At 44.7% G+C, this 21038-nt stretch overlaps 1 protein-coding gene and 1 pseudogene across 4 annotated transcripts in view; one reads left to right on the forward strand and one right to left on the reverse strand.

The window, feature by feature from the left end:
- The window catches only part of PRKN (parkin RBR E3 ubiquitin protein ligase), a 1016620-nt gene that overhangs the window by 399238 nt on the left and 596344 nt on the right, over window positions 1-21038 (reverse strand). The gene's annotated exons all lie outside the window — the stretch shown is intronic.
- LOC120618399 (uncharacterized) lies at window positions 14563-14681 on the forward strand (annotated as a pseudogene).

Here is a 21038-nt window from a genome sequence, read left to right on the forward strand (position 1 = left end):
CGCTTTTTAATCTTTCGGCTTCCCCTTCTCCTGAAGTCCAGCATTCTCTAAACTAATTCGCTGGGATATCACAATTTATGCAAGTGTTAAGCTTTGAAAATCAAGTGAAATTATGCATGACGATTCTTCACCATACAGGTGGTCACTGGTGCCCCCCTCCAGACTGTCCCCCGGGATGTGCACATGGCCATGCTTCCTGAGGACGGGACCAGGTTTCCATCCCGCAGAAGGCTGGCAGCGCTGCCTCAGTCACTGTAAATCTGTCTCCTTTCCAACTATTGTGATGTATAGTACGGGTTCGCACTGCGTAGGATTGAGTGAAATACGTCCTCTGGGTTTAACTGAATGAATCTTCCCCAAACGAATGCTTTCAAGTGTTTCCTGCAAAGAAGCTGCAAAAGCTAAAATAATACTAACGATATAAACACAACTGAACAGCGAGAAAGAGAGAACTGAAATATTTCTCTCTCTGGCACGTTTATACATCACAGCATGAGGTAAAAATAGTAATAATAATTAAAATTCCCAACTTGAGATGATAGATAAAATGATTATTTGAAATATAGATTTATATCTACTGTTGCTGGCGATAAATCTCTGTATAAGGGGGTAAAGTAACTGGTGAATTCAGCTAATAATTGGATAAAGACATCATTATTAGCAAGACTTAAAAGCATTTGGAAGATGGAAAATAAGCATCTACAAAGTTTTAAGTCATGTGATACTTATCTCAAGACTTTAAAATTTCAGATTTTTAACAATAACAATCTAGAAATCTCTTTTCTTTGTTTTGCCATGTTTTATTATTATTGTTGTTATTATGTTTCTTAGTAGTAAAAGAAAAAAAGCTATATGCTTTAGGGGAACTTCTGCAGCAAAAGTGGTTGAAATCAACACAGAAAATGGCAACAACTGGAACACATTTGTCAAAATTTATTATGAAAATGTATAGAAATTATTACCGAAGAATTAAAAAGCGAATATTAGAATGAATCCAGTATGGAAGGTTTGCTGCTGTGTTGAGCTGTAGATGTTTCTTATACGTGGCAGCTTATGGTGTTTTTTATATTATCTTTCAATAATGAAGTAGATGAAAAACTTATTTTTGTAAGCCATTAAGTAAAGTTTTACTCTGAAAGATGTGGTCTCAATCCAAATAATTTCTTGGATTAGAAAATACTATTTGATGGTTTTCTTGGGTGACTTAACCCCTAAATGCAGCAGGTGTCTCGATTGGAAAAAACGATTCAAGCAAGTGATTACAGAGGTAGCACTGAAAAGAATTCATTCATCACAGGACTCTAGGCGAGACTTGAGCAAAGAAGTTGAAGCCAGAAGTAAAAAGTGTTGCCAAGTGTCACAAAAACAAGACCAATTTGAATTTGCCCACCGATATGAATGAAATAGGGAGCGATCAAGAAACACAACTCGTGGTAACAAACTTTCAAAGTATTGTGAAACACAGTTACTCATTTTTCTTTTTAATAAATTTGCTAACCTTCTCAAGGTCATCATGCGTGATTATGTAGGTGATGCACTAATTTTAAGGAATACCACTTATATTTACGTGATTCAGAATTTCTAGATTCACATATCTTTATTCAAAAAAAAATCCAATTGATACTACTGTCTTGAGAAAGAGGAAGTTTTTTTAAAAAGTTACATAAAAGTAGCACATGGGATAGTGGCTGGCTTGACTTTTCTGTGCTATCACGTGGCTATCAGTAGAAATTCAACCTAGCAGATAATTTTAGGGGAAAAAAATAAAAGTTCTCTGTCCTGGTAGGGTAGTTGCAAATTTAACCAAGCACAAAAAGACCCATTTTTTTCCTAAAAAGGCACTTGAGTGTGGGCTAGAACACTGAAAACAAACGTTTAGAAATGTTTCACTCCTTTCTGATTTTGTTTTTTAAAAATAATTGTGTTATAAAAACACTCATATCTGCAACCCTTAAAAATGCTTGCAAATAAAAAGCATATTTTCTGTTTAAAATTCATTTAAACGAGATGTTCCAGAGAGTTTGAACCTATTTAGTTAAAAATGCAATAATGACCCACTCTAAAATTGCCTGACGTCAATAAAGAAATTTACTACTCAGATTTCAAGAAAAATCTTTGTCTAATCAGTGGATATGATTTAAGCATTAATATCATGAATCAATAGGCAGCTGACATTGTGGTTTTTCCACTTGAAGAAATTCCTTTTGTGAGTTAACTTCCTCGGCGATGACAAGGAGTGAGAGCTGAAGTTCAGAGCTTACTTTCGACCCATCCTGATTACAACTCTCTGTAGCCCTTACAGATGCCACAAGATTATTGCCTTACTTTCCAGCGCTACATGTTACCACGCCTTGTGACCTCAACGTGCATGCACAGCATCACCCAGTCTGACCTCAGTCTCCTTTCTCCTCACATCAAAGGGTCCTACCCTTCTCTCTACTGTGTCCACCCCTCCCAAGGTGACGCTGCATAGCGATGGTTTTCAACCTCTGGCAGCTACTTTGGCCCCATCCAAGACCAACTGGAGCAGCCTCTCTAGGGGTGCGGTATGGGTGACTGTATTTAAATTTGTTCCCACATGACGTGGGTGCGTAGAAAATCCCTGGCATGGGACTGTCATTACCAACGCGTGGGCCACAATCATCACAGCCCTCAGGCACCCTTTGATGGCCATCTCCCGTCCTCAGGGGAGTCCTGTCAGTGCGTCCAGTTGGATACTGCTTCAATCCCATGAGACCCTGCGGTCCCTCAGCCCCACCAACTGGTGCTTTTCACTACTCTCTCACGTTCTTTAGAGTCCCTGCTTCCTCCATCCCTTTGCCGGATGCCTCTTCGCTGGATTTACCGGCGAATCAACGAACACGAATGAACACAGTTCACATCCTACTCTGTGCCCGTCTCTGAGAAATCGACTTTGGGCAGATAAAAATTCGCATTCTTACCCATAGGTCTGAATTTAAATATAATTATCCAAACTGCTAGTTTATTTGCATAAAAATCGCACTTGGAGATACGATTGGCAAGGGGAAAAAAAAGAAAAGATGTATGAAAAATTTTTAAATTAAGTAACTAGGTAAAAAGAAGAAAAACGACAACAACAAAGCAACCACGAAGTCAGATGCTCAGAGAAGCATGACGCGTGAGTGTCCCAGAAGAAAGTTTCAAATGGAAGGATGGACAAAATAACCAAACTCTGAGGAGAGAGAGAAATGGAGACTTACGTTCACACACAAACCTGTACGTGAATTCTAACGGCAGTGCTATGCATAATCGCCAAGCACTAGAGACCACCCGCACGCCCCTCACGGGGTGAACGGTCACACACCCTGAAGCAAGCACATGGCAAACACCTCCGAGCACCAAAAGGCCAGACTACGGGTACACACAGCAGCGTGCGTGGACCTCAAAGGTTCTGCCCTGAGTATAAGGAGCAAGTCTGGACGGTCGCCATGGGATTCCTTTACTGTGCCGCTCTCGAAAAGACAGGACCACAGGGATGGGGACTCGATCGGTGGGTGCCAGGAGTTAGGGGCGCAGTGGGCGACAACCATGAAAAGATAGCATCCAGGATTAGGGGAGAGAGAAGAATTCTGAATCCTGGCGACGGTGGCAGTCATACTAATTTACGCCTGTGTTAAATTCCACTGTACATCAAAAGAAAAAAAAAGTCAAACGAACAGTAAGAAAACTTTTTAAAATTGTGTTGAGAAAACGCATTCATTAAGCGTAAACTTCACTATTCAGAATTCCGCTGAAGAAAAAGTGCAAGATGCTTAACAATGCGTAGGACGAATGAATGTACGACTTTCAATTACCTGTAATTTCTTAAACAAAATCTTTTTAAAGGATTTATTATTTTTACTGCTAAGAAGCTTAAAATAAAAGGTAGAAAAATCCCTACCTTTTATTTTAAGCTTCTTAGCAGTAAAACAAAGCACAAAACAAAGCACAAAAACCCATCCGTGCACGAGCTCCACGTATGTGAAATGACACGTGCCTGGCACAGCTGGGGCTCCTGGGCCCCTGCTCAGACCCCAGTGGTCACGATGGCTCCCCCGCCAGCTCTCCGGCTCCAAGATGCTATTATTGTGCCATCTCCCTTGCGTGACTCTGAAGCAATGAGATGATTTATTCATCGAGTCCTGTGAAAATCTGTTCTTATTCTACTGTATTTGGAGAATGTTCTTATTTCACTCACTTCCTATCATTTTAAGGGCTTTCTTCCTGAGATGCTATTTTTCAAAATCAGATATTTTTCTGGAAAGAGTCCCTCTTCTCATTGCCAATCTCATCGTAGCAAACTTTTTCCTTTTCCTCTGGGATGAAGGAGAGCTGACTCCATCTCAGAGTCTATTCTATACGTGGTGGCCCGGGGGTATGGCATCGCTGTGACAGTCCCGGCGTTGGGCTTCTACAACTGTGAGGAAGGTCAAGAATTCAGGATGCTTAGGGGAAAAAGAGCTCAAAATATTTGTGGAAACAGACTGTTTTTTATAAGGTGAAGAATACACAATTTAACTCAAAGTAAAGCTGGGCAAAGCAAGATTTGGTTGTAATTTAATGAGTCAGTAAGTGTGAAGAGACCCTGAACTTTGTTTTGAGGCTAGACCACCTGCCAACGAAGGCTTTCTGCTTTCTATGATCAACACTAGCATCTGTTGTTGGGGCAGATTCCTGATCCGTTTGTTTCTATTTTGGCTTTCATTTCCCGTGGAAGACCAAAGACCAGCATGGAGGGTGCTTGTATGTTATGCCACCACGAGGCAGTTCCCACGCTCGGTGTCCTCGAATGCCCGTGTGGTGCAGAGCCGGCTGCAGTGACGGTCCCTCCAGACGGAATGCGTTCCCACACTCGTAGCTCTGAAGGTTAACCAGCACGACCTCATCCCATGAACTCACTTATGGTACTCGCTAACCGGCCCACAGCAGCGCTCCGGTCCTCCGGCGGCTTTACTTCCCAAATAAATTCCTGGGATCCTGTGACTCCATCAGCCTCTGGGTTTCCAGTTCTGTGCTTCCAGGTGACAGAAGGGAAAAGGCTGAGCAGAGAAGGGAAGCCTGCTTCCCACCGCACTGGCCAGGAAGGGACACGGAACCGCGCCACTCACATGCCATGGGCGTGAACTTGTCACTCGATCCCGCCCAGCAGGGACGGCCCCGGGAGTATAGCCTCTGGCTCTCAAACAAGTAGCCGAAGGACCGGACCACGAGTGCCATCGCGGAGTGAGCACGCTGTGCAGCGTCTGCCCGGGGCCGCCCCATGTTTAAGGGTTTTTTTCTGTGAGCAGCGGTGCTCATTAGCAAAGGGGACGCACGGGCTGGTCCCAAGTGAGTCGAACCTCAGAGGAGGAAAGAGACAGATGCCTCATCGCCTGGGTCCGGAGAAGCACGAGAGCCTGGAGCCTGGGCGGGGGACAGGTGTGCAGGACGGCCCCCTGGGCCTGGTTGGACAGGCCTCCCGCACCTGGAGACCGGCACGAGGTAGGCGGGGATTATGAGACCAGGTAGGACCTGTCAGCTATGAACAGCTTCTACACATAGTTGTCACTTATTTTTCCTACGTTACTTTTGTCATCTCAAAGCATTCGGTCAAGTCTTACAAAAGTTAAAACTTGTTACTCTTAGCTATGATGGGAGAAAATCGGGAGGCAGTGTCCATCACCAAGGCCCACGTGGGCATCTGAGCTGGTCGCCAGGATGGACGCGGCAGTACGCGGAGAGCAGCGATTGTAATTATCAGCGACGGAGGACACAGCGCGATGAGGGGACGAGATGTCTGAAGTGGGAGGACCTGACACATTTTTTTCTTGAATGTGCATGTGAAATCGTTCCCACCACTTCCACAGAAGTTAGTGCCATAGCCATTTGGAAATAAAGCATATGCTGATTACATTGCCACAAGTAGGTGACCCAGGACAACACGAGTGCACATATATTTATTTTTAACTACTCTTAAATATGTTGGGATTTTTACAAGCTGCAAGACTGTATAATTACAACGATATACACTTACAATTTAAGAGGTTAGATATCACATTAAACTCCCTTGCCACAATAAAATAAAAAGAAAAATGAAAAAAAAAAATGTGTCTGATCACAGGATCGCTTTGTTCCAGGCAAGACTGGAGCACACGAGGTCTAAACACAGCAATTTGATTTACGTTACACCTCGAGAAGGGCGAGCTGAGTTAGAGACGCCCGCGCTGATGAGGAAGACTGCCCACGGACCCCGAGGAGACGCTGCGGAAAGGCTGACGTCATCTCAGATTTCACGTGGTCCTAGTGGACATGGGCAGACGGAGTCAACGGTTCAGGGACCTCTGTTTGTAGCACGAACATAGTCCCGTCAGGGGTACACTCTTAACTTTATCTAAATACTCTCGATCATTCGGAGAACAAGTGAGTCCATAAGGTGACAGAGAACAAGATCATTCTGGTTTTTACATAGAGCTTATTTCCCATAATGCTATTTCCCAGCAAACTCAGTTCCATTTCGCATTCTCTGCCTCCAGGGTCCTCAAATAATCACTTCTTCCAGAGGGGAACATGCCGGCCGAGACACCGGACAGCAAGCGGAACTTGCCTTCCCGGCAGAAATGAAGTGGGCTCCCATGATCCACGGTCGGCATGTCTCAGCGCATCCTTTACGTACCCCACGGAGACGCACTGCCGCTGCAAGTGAGAAATAGCAGGCACGGTCGCTGTTCTAACAGACGCAGCGTGAGGGGCATTCTGTTAAAAGCCTTTACAATGCTATCGGGAGAGTTTTATGGAGGTGCCGAGCCATGTTGGAAACGAGGGAGGGTGGGCTGTGGTGGCCCCTGGAGGGCCCCATCTCGGCATTGGCTTTGCTGTTCCCTTTTGTTGAGGGTATCACGACTGAGTTCATGGACGCCCCGAGGAAATGCTAGGAATAGCTTGAGTGGTTCAAAGCAACCTTACTATAAAGCGACTTGTCTTTTAAAACTAAAAAGCACTTTCCGTAAAGAGAGGTTAAAGCGAAGATGTCAGTGGCTACTGCCAGCTCTTGTTTACTTCCCTCGATTTCCTGCTGCTCTGTGTGTGACTGAAAACTGGGTCTCGAAGAGAAGAACTGGGGTTATTTTGCTGGATAATGATTCTCCTAGACACAAAGCTTGAGTATTTCTTCAGAAACTACAGAAAGTTTGTTCTCACAAGGTCCTCCAAGCACCAGTCCCTTTGTCCAAGGTATGTAAGCAGGAAAATACTCCTACTGAATTTTCAAGGTCTCCAAATTACAGCCTAATGACACGGTGGTTTTGTAAAGTGCACGCACATCTACAGGGGAGGAGACAGATACATCTTACTGTGACATAAACTAGGTTTTTTTAGAGGTAAAAGACTTAGAGTGTCGGAGCCACCTACGGAGAAAACAGTTAGATCTAATTATAGCTCCTGGTAGAGAGAATTCATTGCATCAAGAAAAGCAAATATGTAGGTTAAGAGCACAGTTAAGACTTGAGGGCTTTGCACCGTCACATGCTTTTAGAACAAAATCCTTGTTTAGTTTTTATCTGGACTTCTTACAAAAATTCTTGTGTAGTCGTCTTAAAAGTGGATGATTCGCAAATTCCCAATCTAAAGCATCCCTAACTACATCTGGAAAGGAGCAGGTTCTCTTAAAGTCTGAAACAAGGTCAACAACCCCCAATGCTGTTATCATCAGCACCCATCTTTCCTACGTGCTTGTATCTTAATATGGTCAGTTGGTGAAACTGGTCATCAGTTTAAGGCTCTGAAGAACTTATTTGGTGACAGAAACTAACGTTTCGTTTTCAATGTCCTTAATAAAGAAGTATTTCTGTATTTCCCTCATACAGTGTTAAATCCGAAAGCCGCCTGCAGTAAGCTCTGTCAAGCCAAGGTAAAGACAACCCCAACCATCGAGATTTTGTTGAGAAACTTGAAAGCGGAGCCAACCCAAAATTATATTAACACATTGATGATTAGCTTAGCCAGTTAAAGCACAGAATTCGTGAGATTTGGCCACTGTCTTATACCCCACGTCATCTAGAAGGCTTTATTCTTTTAAGGAAACAGAATATCCTCTAGATGCATGGGGATGATAACAAAGAAGATACTGTTTAAAAGAGATTCTAGGCTTAGAGCTCATCCTCACTATATTATCTCTGTTGCACTGGCGGAAGAACAGGCTTACTGCACGGATGACCTGGGGTGTGTTTCCCATCTCGCCTGAGGCTCAGTTTGCATTTGTGAAATACATGCCAGTCCGCAGCATCTACTTCACAGAGGTTCTGTGAAGACTAAGTAACACGTCTGACACACATAGCTCAGTGCTCGGCAAAGAATAACCCGACGCGTGTATGACGGTGATGACGGTGACCGATCGCGCTCCCTAGGTGAGCAAGAAATGCTTCCACGTGTAAAAGAACGTGCCTTGCGGAATTTGCTCCCGATCTGTTTCTGAGAACTGCTCCTATGTTTCATACCTTTTTCCTCAAACCTGTCTGTGCCCTCCTAGACAGAACTACGTGAGTCGCATTGTCAAACTTTTGGGCACACGCTGTTGGGCACAAAGAGAAACATGGTGAGTTATTTTGAATAAACAAACTCACTGAGTCAAAGTCCGTCACTGACGCCGCTCCCACCCCAGGCAGGACCACCACCCTGCCGGACGGAAGGCCGTTCCCAGCGTTCTCGGGTGGGACGTTCTCGACTTTGGAGGCGAGGATGACACCAACCGATGCATTAACTGCACCGCTGACCTGTCGCCCGCTCTGCATCATCAGCCCGATGTCAGCCGGATGGGAATCTTTCCGTGGCCGCTGCCCTCCGTGCCCTTCCCATGTGCCTGTCCTCCCTTCCACAGGGACAGCTCCCGTGCAGCCGTCACTGCTCCTTCACAGGACACCACGGTGTTCTTGTAACTACCTCGGCTAATCGATTTCAGACTACAGATGAGCAAGAGATTAATCTTCCTCAATGATAGCCATAAACAGCTCCGTACTTCCTCAGGAATGTCAGTGGAGTCTCATTCCTTTCTAAACCAAAAGCAAGACTCACCTCTTACCTGGACCTTAACGTGTCTGAAATCCTTTGTTTCCAAATCTTGCTTCATTTGCTCCCCACTTGTCTGTATCTACAGTACCCTCCTTTGGATAACTCCGCCCTTGAAATTCTTTCCATTTTTATGTCGTAAGTGAAATTAGGCTTTCTCCACGAAACCTTTTCCGAATATCCCTTCCAAGCGGGCATCATTCTTACTGATCTCTCTTGCACTTGTTTACGAAGACATCACTGTCTCGTGCTCCACATTGTTTTCATCATTTTAAATTACTTATAAGCATTGACATGGCATGAATATTGGTTAAATGCGGCTCATTATTTAGGATCGGATTCATTGAATGCTGACTTTATTTTGTTTTGTCCCAAAGTCTAATCAGGTGCTCATTACACCAAACTTTAAAATGGGGAATTTGAAGCAACTCCCAAATCTGAGGTGGTAATAGATGTTATCTCTGAGGATCAGACCTCACTCTATGCTCTAACTGTGATTTTTTATCGACCACTTATTTGGTGCTATTATAAAAAAAAAAAAAAAAACCTTTTGTATTGACTTTTCTTACATTTGGTTGCTTTCATGACCACTGGGAAAGTTTTCCAGTAAAAATGCAGCTGTGAAGAATGAAAGAGGAATGGCAATATAAAGCTTCACATTTTACTGCCACAGCAGGAAAATTCAAAATTGAATTCCAACCCTAGCTATTAAACACCCTGATCAAACCTCCCTCCGACTTCACTGAGCCAGGCGCTTTTTCTATTTTTTTCCCACTGGCATCAGTCTGCAAGAAAGAGAGCCGAGTCACTGGCAAAGGAAAATGAACACACTCTGCATCTCCGGTTTCACGGAGCTAGAGCTGACTTGCGGCCTGACCTGTCTGCCCTCCTGGGGTATTGATAATGTGCAGACGCAGCAGAGAATCCACAACACAAAGCCAATAGGCACTGGGAGACCCGGATCTCCAGTCTGGCATCTGAGGCATTGAGCTCGTCCAGCTAACCTACCGCCATGCCCCTCGTCACCTGTCCTTAGCTGGAGAAGTGCCTCCGTAAATCTCTGTGGAACAGATAACTGAATAAATAAATGAATGTATAAAGACACCCTGGCAACAAGGGACAGGCGCTGAGAAAAGACTTCTTGAAGAAGCTGAGCAATGATGGGTAAGTAGGAATTATCCAGTGAAGGGGCCTGGGAGGACTGGGGGGCGTTTGGTCAGCTCAGCTGGTAGGAACTGAACGAGGAAAAGTCAGGCGCGGGAAACCGTGGTGTCATGAGTAGGACAGGAAATGCACTCAGCAGCCCCGGAGGAGAGATTCAAGTGGAGACGACGCGGGGCTGCTATGATGAGACTCGATCACGGGTGAAGAACCAGTACAAATGAAGAGCCCATACAGCTACCTGGTCCCCTTACACCTACGAGACACCAAGCTCACATTCCGCAAGGAAAAGGCTTTGGGAGAATGGAATATGGTCCAGAATTCTTTTGCATTCCTCCACTGGAGGTGGCGTCCCTGTGGCCTCTCCTTGAACCTGGGTCAACCCTGTGACTACATCGCTCGGCAGGAAACAGGGGTGCTCGGCCAGGTTCTGGGTCCTGACGCGAACTAGGCAGCTTCCATGTCCTAGCTCTTAAGGCTCTTCTTGGGAGCACTGAGCTCCGATGCTGCCCATCCTGGCGAAGCCACACGTAGGTGGTCCCATCAATGACCACAACTGAAGCCATCCTCCCAGGCACCCCCACAAAGGGGCCACACGTGTGCCCGTCTGCCAGCTGAGCACCACCAAGTGACCCTAGTCTGTCCACGCAGAGTAGGAAAATTGCCCTTGACCAAATCTGTGAAGAACATAACTGGCGGCAAGAAAATGTTGCTGTTTCAAGGTGCAAAGTTTGGGAAGCTTTGTTGCATAGCGAGAGCTAACTAAAGCTGGGCACGTAAAAATTATTTTGAGGGGTAACGTGTCCTTACTGTCACAGTGCCAGGCTTCTGTAAGCTTTTATAAGGTGATGTTGTCACTGTTTTTGTGACCTTTATTACTATTACATCATTTGTCTTTCTGGTTCTAGGTTCTCTGTCTTTTTCCACATCCATATGCTAAAATTAAATTTGGAACAACAGAAAAGCACTGCATCTATTTTCTGATCATGTTCTACTCCAATGCTCTTCAGAGACTAAAGTACAGATCTGTTAGTGTCCTTGCAGAAGGGAGCAATGGGCAGGCACCAGTCCAGCGACACAGGAACGTACAGCACACCGGGGCAGACCCTCTTGTAGATGACAGTTAAGGGAAAGAAGGAAATGGTCTCCCCAGCTCAACCGGGAACAGGTGACAGTTTTCAGAGTATTCTCGGTCTTTCGACTTTTCTCCTCTGGATGTTTGACATTATCGATGTCCCGAATCCGTGGCCCAGAAAGCAGAAACGACTGCTCGCAGAGCCCGCGGTGGTCTGCCCTCAGAGGCTCTTCTCTTGCATTCAGGCTGAGGTCAACGCCCGTGACATCCAGCCCCATCTGCAGCCCCCGAGCGCCCGGAAGCCTGGGTCTCAGAAGTGAAGACTCTGCTCCTGCGCAGCGCGCTCCTGGGGCAGCTGGTCCTTCGCGCCGCTTCTCCCATCCCTGGAACCTGTTTTCTTTTTGCGCTTAGGCTATCACCTGACTCTGGACGCTTTCGGGCTCCCTTTCCAGAACTAAAAATCCAGTCCAAGATCTCGCTGTTAAAACAGTACCGTCTCTATTTTAGGCTCATTTTCCTTCAATAAGAAGTATGTTTTATCAATATTAGAGAACAAAGAAATGCAATTTAAAATGATAAATAATAGATTTAGATGATATATGTTCGGTTCTTAAAAAATACTTTTGCTTCTATATCACATTTTAGTTTAAAAGCGGACATTTCCCCCTCTATTGCAACTGATGTTGTTTGCGTTAGACAAAATGTTTTCTCATTTTACAGACAAAGCTGTTCTCAACTACTGCATCTTCCACGAAATCAAGAACAAATCTCTGGCTATTGAGTTTTGAAAGGATGAATACGAGAAACCAATTTGCAACGAAGCACATTTGCACAGTACTGCCGAACCCCTAAAATTGATACTAGTAATTCATACTTTAAGCTGTCTTCTATTTGCCTCTTTTCCGGTTAAAATAAGTCTGTGCGACTAAAATATTACAAAGGAATCTTAATGAGCCATCAGATTGGTTGGGAACAGTGAACCCTCTGAACTAAAGAAGTATTTCACATGAAAATCTTTTATGCCCTGAAGTTAAAAGTCGGCTGTGCATGGCGGGGAGGGGAGGTGAGCTTCGGATTTCACAGACTTGTGCACGCGCCACGCCGACCACGCGCATTCGCCATCTCTGTCTGATGCTCTCCTCTCTCACGGCGTCCCCTCCCCTTCATCCACGTTATTTTAATGTGCGCCTAGCGCCAATTCTCCAAAATGCATGGAATTAGCTCCACCTTGCAGATGGGGAAACGGAGCCACATGTAACTTGCGCTCATCACAGTCACTGTTCATCCGAAGTGCTGGGGCTCAAGCAGGCCATGTAGGCGACCGCTAAGCACGGGGCTCGAAGCCAAAGCTGTTTGGGTCAGGCAGTAGGATGTCCCTTTTGCTACTGAATAAAGCCGTCTGGAGAGACGGAATTTGCAAGGTCACCTGTGGTGAGTTTCACGAAATCTTTGCGGTTCTGGAGGAATAGTTAAAACAGAGTTTAATGACATGAAAACTTGGGGGGAGTCCCATTTGGAACAGCTTTAATTTTAAGAGAGCCGTGGCTAGGGCTCAATTTCTATTATAGATTTATGCCTTTGGTCCTTAGCAATTTGCATGGGAAGAGGAGTCCAGCACTGCGATTGGGGAAAATCTCTGAAAGAGCCCAGGCATAGATTTCTGACAGACCGTAGGCTGAAATCAAAGGGAAAGAGCCAGGGAACCCCGTGACCGTCTGCATGCAGAGCCTCCGACTCGAGGTTGGCAGCTGGCCTCCCAGCAGCCCTCGCCCGCCTGCAAGGCCAGGCCTGCATGGATGCCGGCCACCCCGCAGCTGTGTCAGCATGGCTGCGATGAGGCACGCGGAGTGCAGAGGCGCCAGCAAGTCGGCCACAGATGTCACGGAGTAGGCTGAAAGTGAGAGACTTCACAAATGATTTGCGTAAACTGATTTCCCATTGTCCACAAAGGTGGCCAGATGAAAACATCTTCCAATGCATTCTATGATTAGAATTACAAAAGCATGATTATGTCATCCCATTGCCATAAAAGCTGTTACAAGATTTTTATCCCGATAGACCAATAATTTCCCCCTTATAACTTCAGGCAATATTCTGAGGAAGTCCTAGGGAAAAATGAAAAATAATGTAGCTTTGTGATTTTATAAAATAGTTATAAAATGTCCTGATCCTCAGATGAAGGCAATCCAACAAAAGGTGAATAGACTTTATCACTGAGAAGTGCAATTAAAGTTATATATATATATATTTAATTTATATTTCTCCATATGTCGAAAAATACTACCTTTATAAACAAAAGATACCTTAATACCTTACCATTCTCATAAGCCTGTCTAAGATCTTTCCTGGTTATCGTCAATCTAATCAAAATCAACAACCACTTCCTGAAAATATACGGTCCGTTTCTCTAACCATCTGTTCTTTCCACCCCCCCCTTCAGTTACCTACAAATATATCTTGAAGACACACTATTTTCAAGGCATTGAACTAAGTGAGTATTGTGGGACTGTGTACTATAGGGAAGTAACATATTTAAGAAAATGAGACATTTGGAATATTTTAGGTGAATTCCGAGGAAGTAGGAGAATTTTCATAGTGACAACATCAAGAAAGTCTTTCTGGAACTGAGAGCACGTAGACGGCGCTCTCTGAAGAACGACTAAGATTTTCACTTGTTGAAATGGGAGCAGAAGGGGAGCTCAGCTGGAAGACGGAACAGACACTAGAAACCGAGGCAGGCCCAGGCCCTCGGCGCCAGGCCAGCAAACCGCTGGCCCGGACTCCGCTGTCACTGGATGTGTGATCAAATTGGAGAGAGAAATCACATTTGATAAACATATAAAAATAAGTCAAGAAACAGGTCAAGTCGGCAGCCCAATGAATTCAGAGAGAAAACATGTCCCCAATGAGAAGCGAAGCTGAGGGATGACAGAAGTTACGGCTGTGAGTAACGAGGGGCCACAGAGCACGGAGCAGCGGCTCGGCCAGCTCGGCCAGCTCAGCCCCGGTGCCCGAGGGCGGGCAGGCTCACCGTACTCTCCTCAAGTCCACTGCTTACGTCATGGGGTGTCACAGAAGGTCTATGAGAACATGCCTCGGATTTCGTGACATGGTCCAAATTTCAAATACCCTACTCCGCTGTTCCTATAAACACGTCCATGCTGAATTTTTGGTCTGGTACAAAGAAACAATGACACTCAGGTACATGATTACGAGCAATGGTGAGGATCTGATTTTAGCAGAGGAGGATGTGAAAATGAAGATGTTTGTTTCGAAACACACACACTGTCTACGGCCACGCCACCCTGAATGTGCCCGATCCCGTCTGATCTCGGAAGCGAAGCAGGGTCGGGCCTGGTTAGTACTTGAATGGGAGACCACGGTGAAATGCCAGGTGCTGTAGGTGTTTAAACACACACACACACACACACACACACACACACACACACACACACACACACACACACACACACACACACACACGAATGGGTTTTGTTTGCTGCATTTTATAAATTCATCTTGGCCACAGGAAACAGTCGGCTTTGTCGTACGTTCTAACATCTATAGGTCTGATGCGAAAATAAGGATGGTTTTTTTCCAGGAAGTAATTAGTCAAGAAGATTCTCAGAAAGGACCCTTTGGTGGTCCTGCTGCTGCCATCGGTGCTTCAGCTCAGGGCTCTGAGGACGCTCCCAGGGGAGGGAGGGACAGGGGGAGGCGGCGATGGAGTAGCAGAGAGCTGGGCTGGCACGTTAAGTGATGAATCTGAATCGGGTCTCATGAGAAGACTTTTCCGAACATGTCTTTCTTCCCGTTACAGAAGGCCACTGCCTCTGCCTCCACGTCAGGGCAATATGTCCTCGGCAGACTTCACCTTCGACTCGGGAAAGACAGGACAAAAGGAGTTTATACGCTTGCATTGCACCAAACCGCCAGTAAGGCTGGGCGCATCGCCCCCTCGGCCGAGGCACTGAACCGCTCCTGGCGCTGACCGTGTGCCAGCACCCTGTGCCATCACGGCCTGGCCTTGGCCCACTCTGCAGTTGTCAAAGTGTCACCAGGCTGCTGAGGCCCACAAGAAATCAGCCTCCAAATTCAACTTCTGATTCAACCACGAGACAGGTCTCTGCATACTCTTTTGAAATTGTGTGTCGTGATTAAATACAAATTCTAACCTAAACTGGGCAAAATGGTCTAAATGTTTCATATAGGTTCTATTATTCTTCTCAAATAATTGCATTTCTAAGGCAAAGAATGGTGTAGAGTCACTCATGTACGTATGTGTACAAAATTTTTAAAAATGCAGTGAAATACACATGCACCTGTATGTAAACGTACGCACTGAACTCCCGCCGCCGGTACAAACGCCTGCCCTTGGAGGCCTGTGAGGGCCGGCGTGGGGTCCGGGAACACGGGCCGGCGTAGGGTCCAAGAACACAGGCCGGCGTGGTGTCGTCTGGGAATACAGATCCTGGCCGCGTGATTATTTTTATATTTTCAAGATACGTAACATTTCCATTTGGTTCTGTGACATCCATGGTTATATCTTCCATGCTATGCCTGTAGGTGGAGTCTGGAAATTAAGTTAAACATTCGTAATATTAAGTTTATGCAAGTGGTATTCACTGGGTCCAACTTTAAGGAAAGGTCCTATGCCTATGTTAGTAACCAGGGTCAATCAGGGGGAAATTTTCCAAAATTCGCATCAATTGCATCGTTTTCCCTTATACACAGTTAACTGCCTTTGGCTTTTTGCTTTGTAAATGGATAGTTCTAGCACAGATTTTTGCTTTTCTTGAATGTCAAATTTCCTCTCTTCCTTCTTGCTGAGAAAATAAACGTACGCCTTCTCTGCCCGAATCCTAAGCTCTTCCAGCTCTTTCCCTGTCGCCTCGATTGTTCTGGAAGGACGCTTCTGTTTTCAGGTCTGCTACCAACCTTTCTGAAATGTTCTTACTGAGTCCCCTGTCTTCCTTCATCTTGGGTTTCGATTTTATTTCTTCAGGAGTACCTTGTCGGGTCATTTTTTTCCTCCCATGAGAATTCTTTCTATTCATCCTGAAGTATCTGTGTATTCTACTTTGTTGATTTCTTCTGTCTTTTGCTGGAGTCCAGGAGATGGTTTCCGAAAAGTTGCGTAGGAGGTAAAATTTTCTGGATGCCTCCTGTCTGCACGCGTACTTGCTGGCGACGATGGTCGAGCTTACGTGTCTGCACGCGTACTTGCTGGCGACGATGGTCGAGCTTGCGTGTCACCCTGCGTGGGCCACGGCATTCCCAAATCAAACATTATTTCTGGATGTGCTTGCGAGGATGCTTCTGGGTGAGTTTAACGTTCGAATGCATGGACTGGGTAAAGCACACCGCCCTCCCCCATTGGGGTGGGCATCGCGCCATCTGGTGAGGGTCTAAATGAAACAAAAAGGCAGAGAAAGAAGGAATGTGCCCCGTTTTTTCTTGCCTTGCCTTCGGCTGGGGCATCATTTTTTTCCTGCCCTTGGACTAGGGTTTACAGCACTGGTTCCCCTGGTTCTTAGGCCTTGACACTTACCACACGGGCATCTCTGGGTCCTCGGCTTGCAGATGGCAGGTGGTTGGACTTAGCAGCCTCCATAACTGCATGAGCCAGTTCCTCATAATACTCTCTGTCTCCGTCTCTCTTTCCCTCCCTTCTTCCCTCCATCCATCCTTCTCTCTTTCTCTCTTTTCCCGAGAACAATGACTAACATACATACACACTTAATAAAATCTTAAATAGGTTCGGATTCCACGTTGAAAGAAACTTCTCAGAAAGTTGTGGGCACTTCCTGGCTTCAAGCATCCGCACCGAAGGACGTCCTTGGGGGGTGAGGGAGGGTCATGGGAGTCGGCAGACTTCACTCTGGTGCAGACAGGAGACCTTCCAAGAAGAGAGGCTGGGATCCTGCCCAAGGCCCAGAGGAGGACGCTCCGCTCTGGGTTCCGTCTCGAGTTTTTCTTGGTCAGATGATAAATAAGATTTCCAGTGGCTTCTAGTGCTATTAATTTTGTGATTGATTTTACAACCTTCTATGGAATAGCATGAGTTATAGTCACTTTTTCTCTGAGGAGTGTAATTTTTAGTAATATTTCTATGGTTTTGTTCTTTTCTCTGCCTTTAGAGACTGAACTTCAGTGTTTTATTCTGGAGGGCATTTTTGTGTGTGCTGGACCTGGAAGAATTTCGTCGATTTAACAGAAAATTCACTGTGTTTTGATTAAAAATGAGACAAAAGTTTCAACAGTTTCTTGCCACTATTTGAAAAAATTGGTAATGGAAAACTGGTCATGGATTATTCATAGGGTAATCAACATCTCAATTATTATATACACTTAAAACATTGTTTCTGCAAAATAACCACACTTGCAAATCTCCTTTCCTTACATATACACAGACAAATTCTGTATTTGTACTGGAATTCTGCTCACAGTTTGTATTTGTTGAGTTACGCCAGCCCATCCTGCCCCAACCTGCCTAGATCTCCTCAGTGACGCAGGAGAGGGCGTCATCCACCACACTGATGGGCACCGTTTCCCAGGTGGGACTTGCTGCAATCGGGGTCCATGTTTGAGAATGATTTACAGTTGAGCCCAGAAAATATACTTCAGATGAATATAATCAACAGCGTCCTGGGGCCAATGTTTATTTTAGCATTTTCAACAGGGATTAAAATCCCTTCCCATATCCTATAGGAAAAGCGGTAACCCTTGAGGTTGTGTGTTCTGGGCCGTTTCTCTGAGCGGCTGTGCCCAGCTAGATATCTCACCTCTCGTAAGAGCTGCTTTTTTATATCACCCAACTCTGTTTTCCAAGTAACTCAAAACATGTTTAAAAATCTGCTGTTCACAACAGTGTAGTGTTATTGTTGATGCAGGGAAATTGAGAAAGAATAGCAAATAGAGAGTATGAATATGAATATAAATCAATATTAGAATTTAGTTTATAATAACTATGGTACATAAATCAGTGGGAAATGATATTCTATAGACAGCATTGGAATAGATCGAAATAACAAATTCAATGTAGACCTCCATTATATTCCTTAGAAATAAAGTGAATATAGATAAAACAAAAATATAAATGTAAAAAAAAAAATCAAAGCATCAAAAGTACTGGAGGAAACAATGAATGACAATTTTATAATTTTGGAGCAGCCTAATCCTTTCTAAAACTAGAAGCCATAAAGAAGTAGATAAAAAAATCTGACTATCAAAATGAAAAAAAAAATTACGGCAACAAAACAAAACAAAAACCACTTCCTGGTAGTCTGTTAGACAGTGGCCTGCACAAAAGCATGCCTCGCAGGATGATGTCCTTGTGTAGCCCCGTCGCCCTGAATCAGGGCCAGCCTGTGACTTGCTCTAAGAGGATGGAAAGGAAGTTTAGGCCTAGGATCCCACTTTTGTGCTTTCGGAGGCACTGAGCTACGAGGCTGGAGCCCGGCCATCCTGCTGGAGGTACCAGACCGAGAAATCATGGAGAGGTGCCATGTGGGGGTGGGGGGAGTGCCCAAGTTTACGACAAAGAGAACCAAAGGCCCCAGTTGACACAAGAGCCAAGGCCCCAGAACTGTGACCCTGGTCACGCGATTCCAGCCAGCCACCAGGCGTCCTAGCTTCCCAGCTGAGCTCTAGATATCTGGAAAGAAGAAGTTATTTGAGATATCACAGTCCCAGGAGCATCACACAGAGCATCACACTGTTGCTATGATGCTCAGAATTTTGAGAATAAAATATTCTTGAAGATATAGTATGATTTGTTAAGAAGCAACAAGTAACTGGAACATTCGATGCTCAAACAACAAACTGGGACATGTGTAAACAATACACATCCCAAGAAACTAGTTTCTTAAATATACGAAAAGCTCTTACAAATCATTAAGACAAAAGACAAATAACTCCAAACGAAAATAAATGAAAAGAATGTAGTAGTAATTCAAAGGAACAAAATCCAGAAAGTCAATAATACTTTGAAAGATGCTCAAGTTCACTTTTAATCTTTTTTAAAAACTGGAATAAGATTCCAGGATTTGCCTATTGCATTGAAACATATTTAAAAGCTTAGCAGTAAATAAAACAAAAAGCTTATCAATAAACAGAACAGGAATGGTGTGGGGCCACCATACTTATGTGTACTTCTTGGTAGAAGCAATTTATTAGTGTTTATAAAAAACACAATGTGTATGTATTTGACCCAGGAATATAATTTCTAACAAGATGTCTTAGAGATGATTTACTAAAGGATGCAAAGATACATGAAATATTATAAACCGAGCGTCTGTGTCCCCTGCAAATTCCTACGTTGAAGCCTGAACCCCCAACGTGACGGTATTTGGAGGTCCTTGCGAGGTGATCATGAGGGTGGGTCCACCATGATGGGACTGGTGTCCTTATAAAAAGAGGAAGAAAAACCTGAGCTCCGGCTCAGCCACATGAGGACATGGCTGGGAAGCAGGGGTCTGCAAGGGACCTGAGATAGCTCTCACCAGGGGTCACATCTGGTGGTGCCGTAATGTTGGAATAACCGGCTCCGGAACTGTGATAAATACATTCCTGTTATTCAAGTCCCTCAGCCTAGAGTATTCTATTACAGCATCCCGAGCAGACGAAGACATGAACAGAAGACGATCGTTACACATTATTTGTAATATCTTGACTACTGGAAAATTCCACATATCCAGCCATAAGAAGCACATTAATAAACTACAGCACCCACATCTGTACACGTAATGCTGGGCACATCTGTACACATAATGCTGGGCACATCTGTACACGTAATGCTGGGTAGACGTTCGCAAGAATAAGGTAGAACAACACACACTGATCTAGGAGGATGTTTAGATGTTGGTTAAGTGAAAAAAATCGAACCACAGATCAGAATGTACTGTAGGATTCTATTTGTAACCTTTTATGAAAAAAATGTATGCGCACACATATTAACCATCTGTATGCATGTATGCTTATAGAACATATTTCTAAGTAGACACAGGAAACTACTAATGGTGATTACTTCTGAGGACTGGGAATACTGAAGCAGGCAACGTTTAGGGGAGAGGGAATAGAGACCTATTTTTTACTCTACATCCATCTGTACGCATTAGGTAGTAACAGGGATTTTTATTAAAAAGAAAAATAACGAAACGCTCTAAAGGCCTTTGTGTCGAGAGCTCTGCCATTCCCCGAGGCATGGAACACTGGGGCTCTGTTCACAGTAATCCGAGCTTTGGGCACACGTATGCATGTGGAGTTGTGTCAGGTGACATTATGCAAACACTACCCCTCTCTCCTGGTTTGGAGAGGCATCGGGAAGATCTAGAAAAAGCGTGGAGATTTCTGGAAGAAACGCACATTCCCTACACTGCCTAACTGCTCACAACATCAGCAGACTCAGGCTCCACTGACGAGGAGAGACGCTCTCCTTGTCCCATCCCAAACTTCCCAATGATAAACCTGTTTCAGGAACAGTGAGGTCTGAGGTCTCTCGGGGGCACCTGAGGGACCCCCTCAGCACTCTTACACATCTTGGTGCTGCATTCAGATGGGCGGAAACGGACAGGTACCACTGATGCTCACGTCATTTCTAAATGTTCCTTTAACCTGTATTGATTAATTTTCCTGAATCTGAAAGATGTTTCATGGAAGAACACCTTATTCTTTTTATTTCATGTTCGAGCAGAATCGCACTCACTCACAAACTTCGTTTAGATACACTTACTCTGATATATTTCTAAGGGCTTGAAAACCA

The sequence above is a fragment of the Pteropus medius genome, unplaced genomic scaffold (genome assembly GCF_902729225.1).
Source record: "Pteropus medius unplaced genomic scaffold, Ma_sr-lr_union100, whole genome shotgun sequence".
In the NCBI taxonomy this organism is placed as follows: domain Eukaryota; kingdom Metazoa; phylum Chordata; class Mammalia; order Chiroptera; family Pteropodidae; genus Pteropus; species Pteropus medius.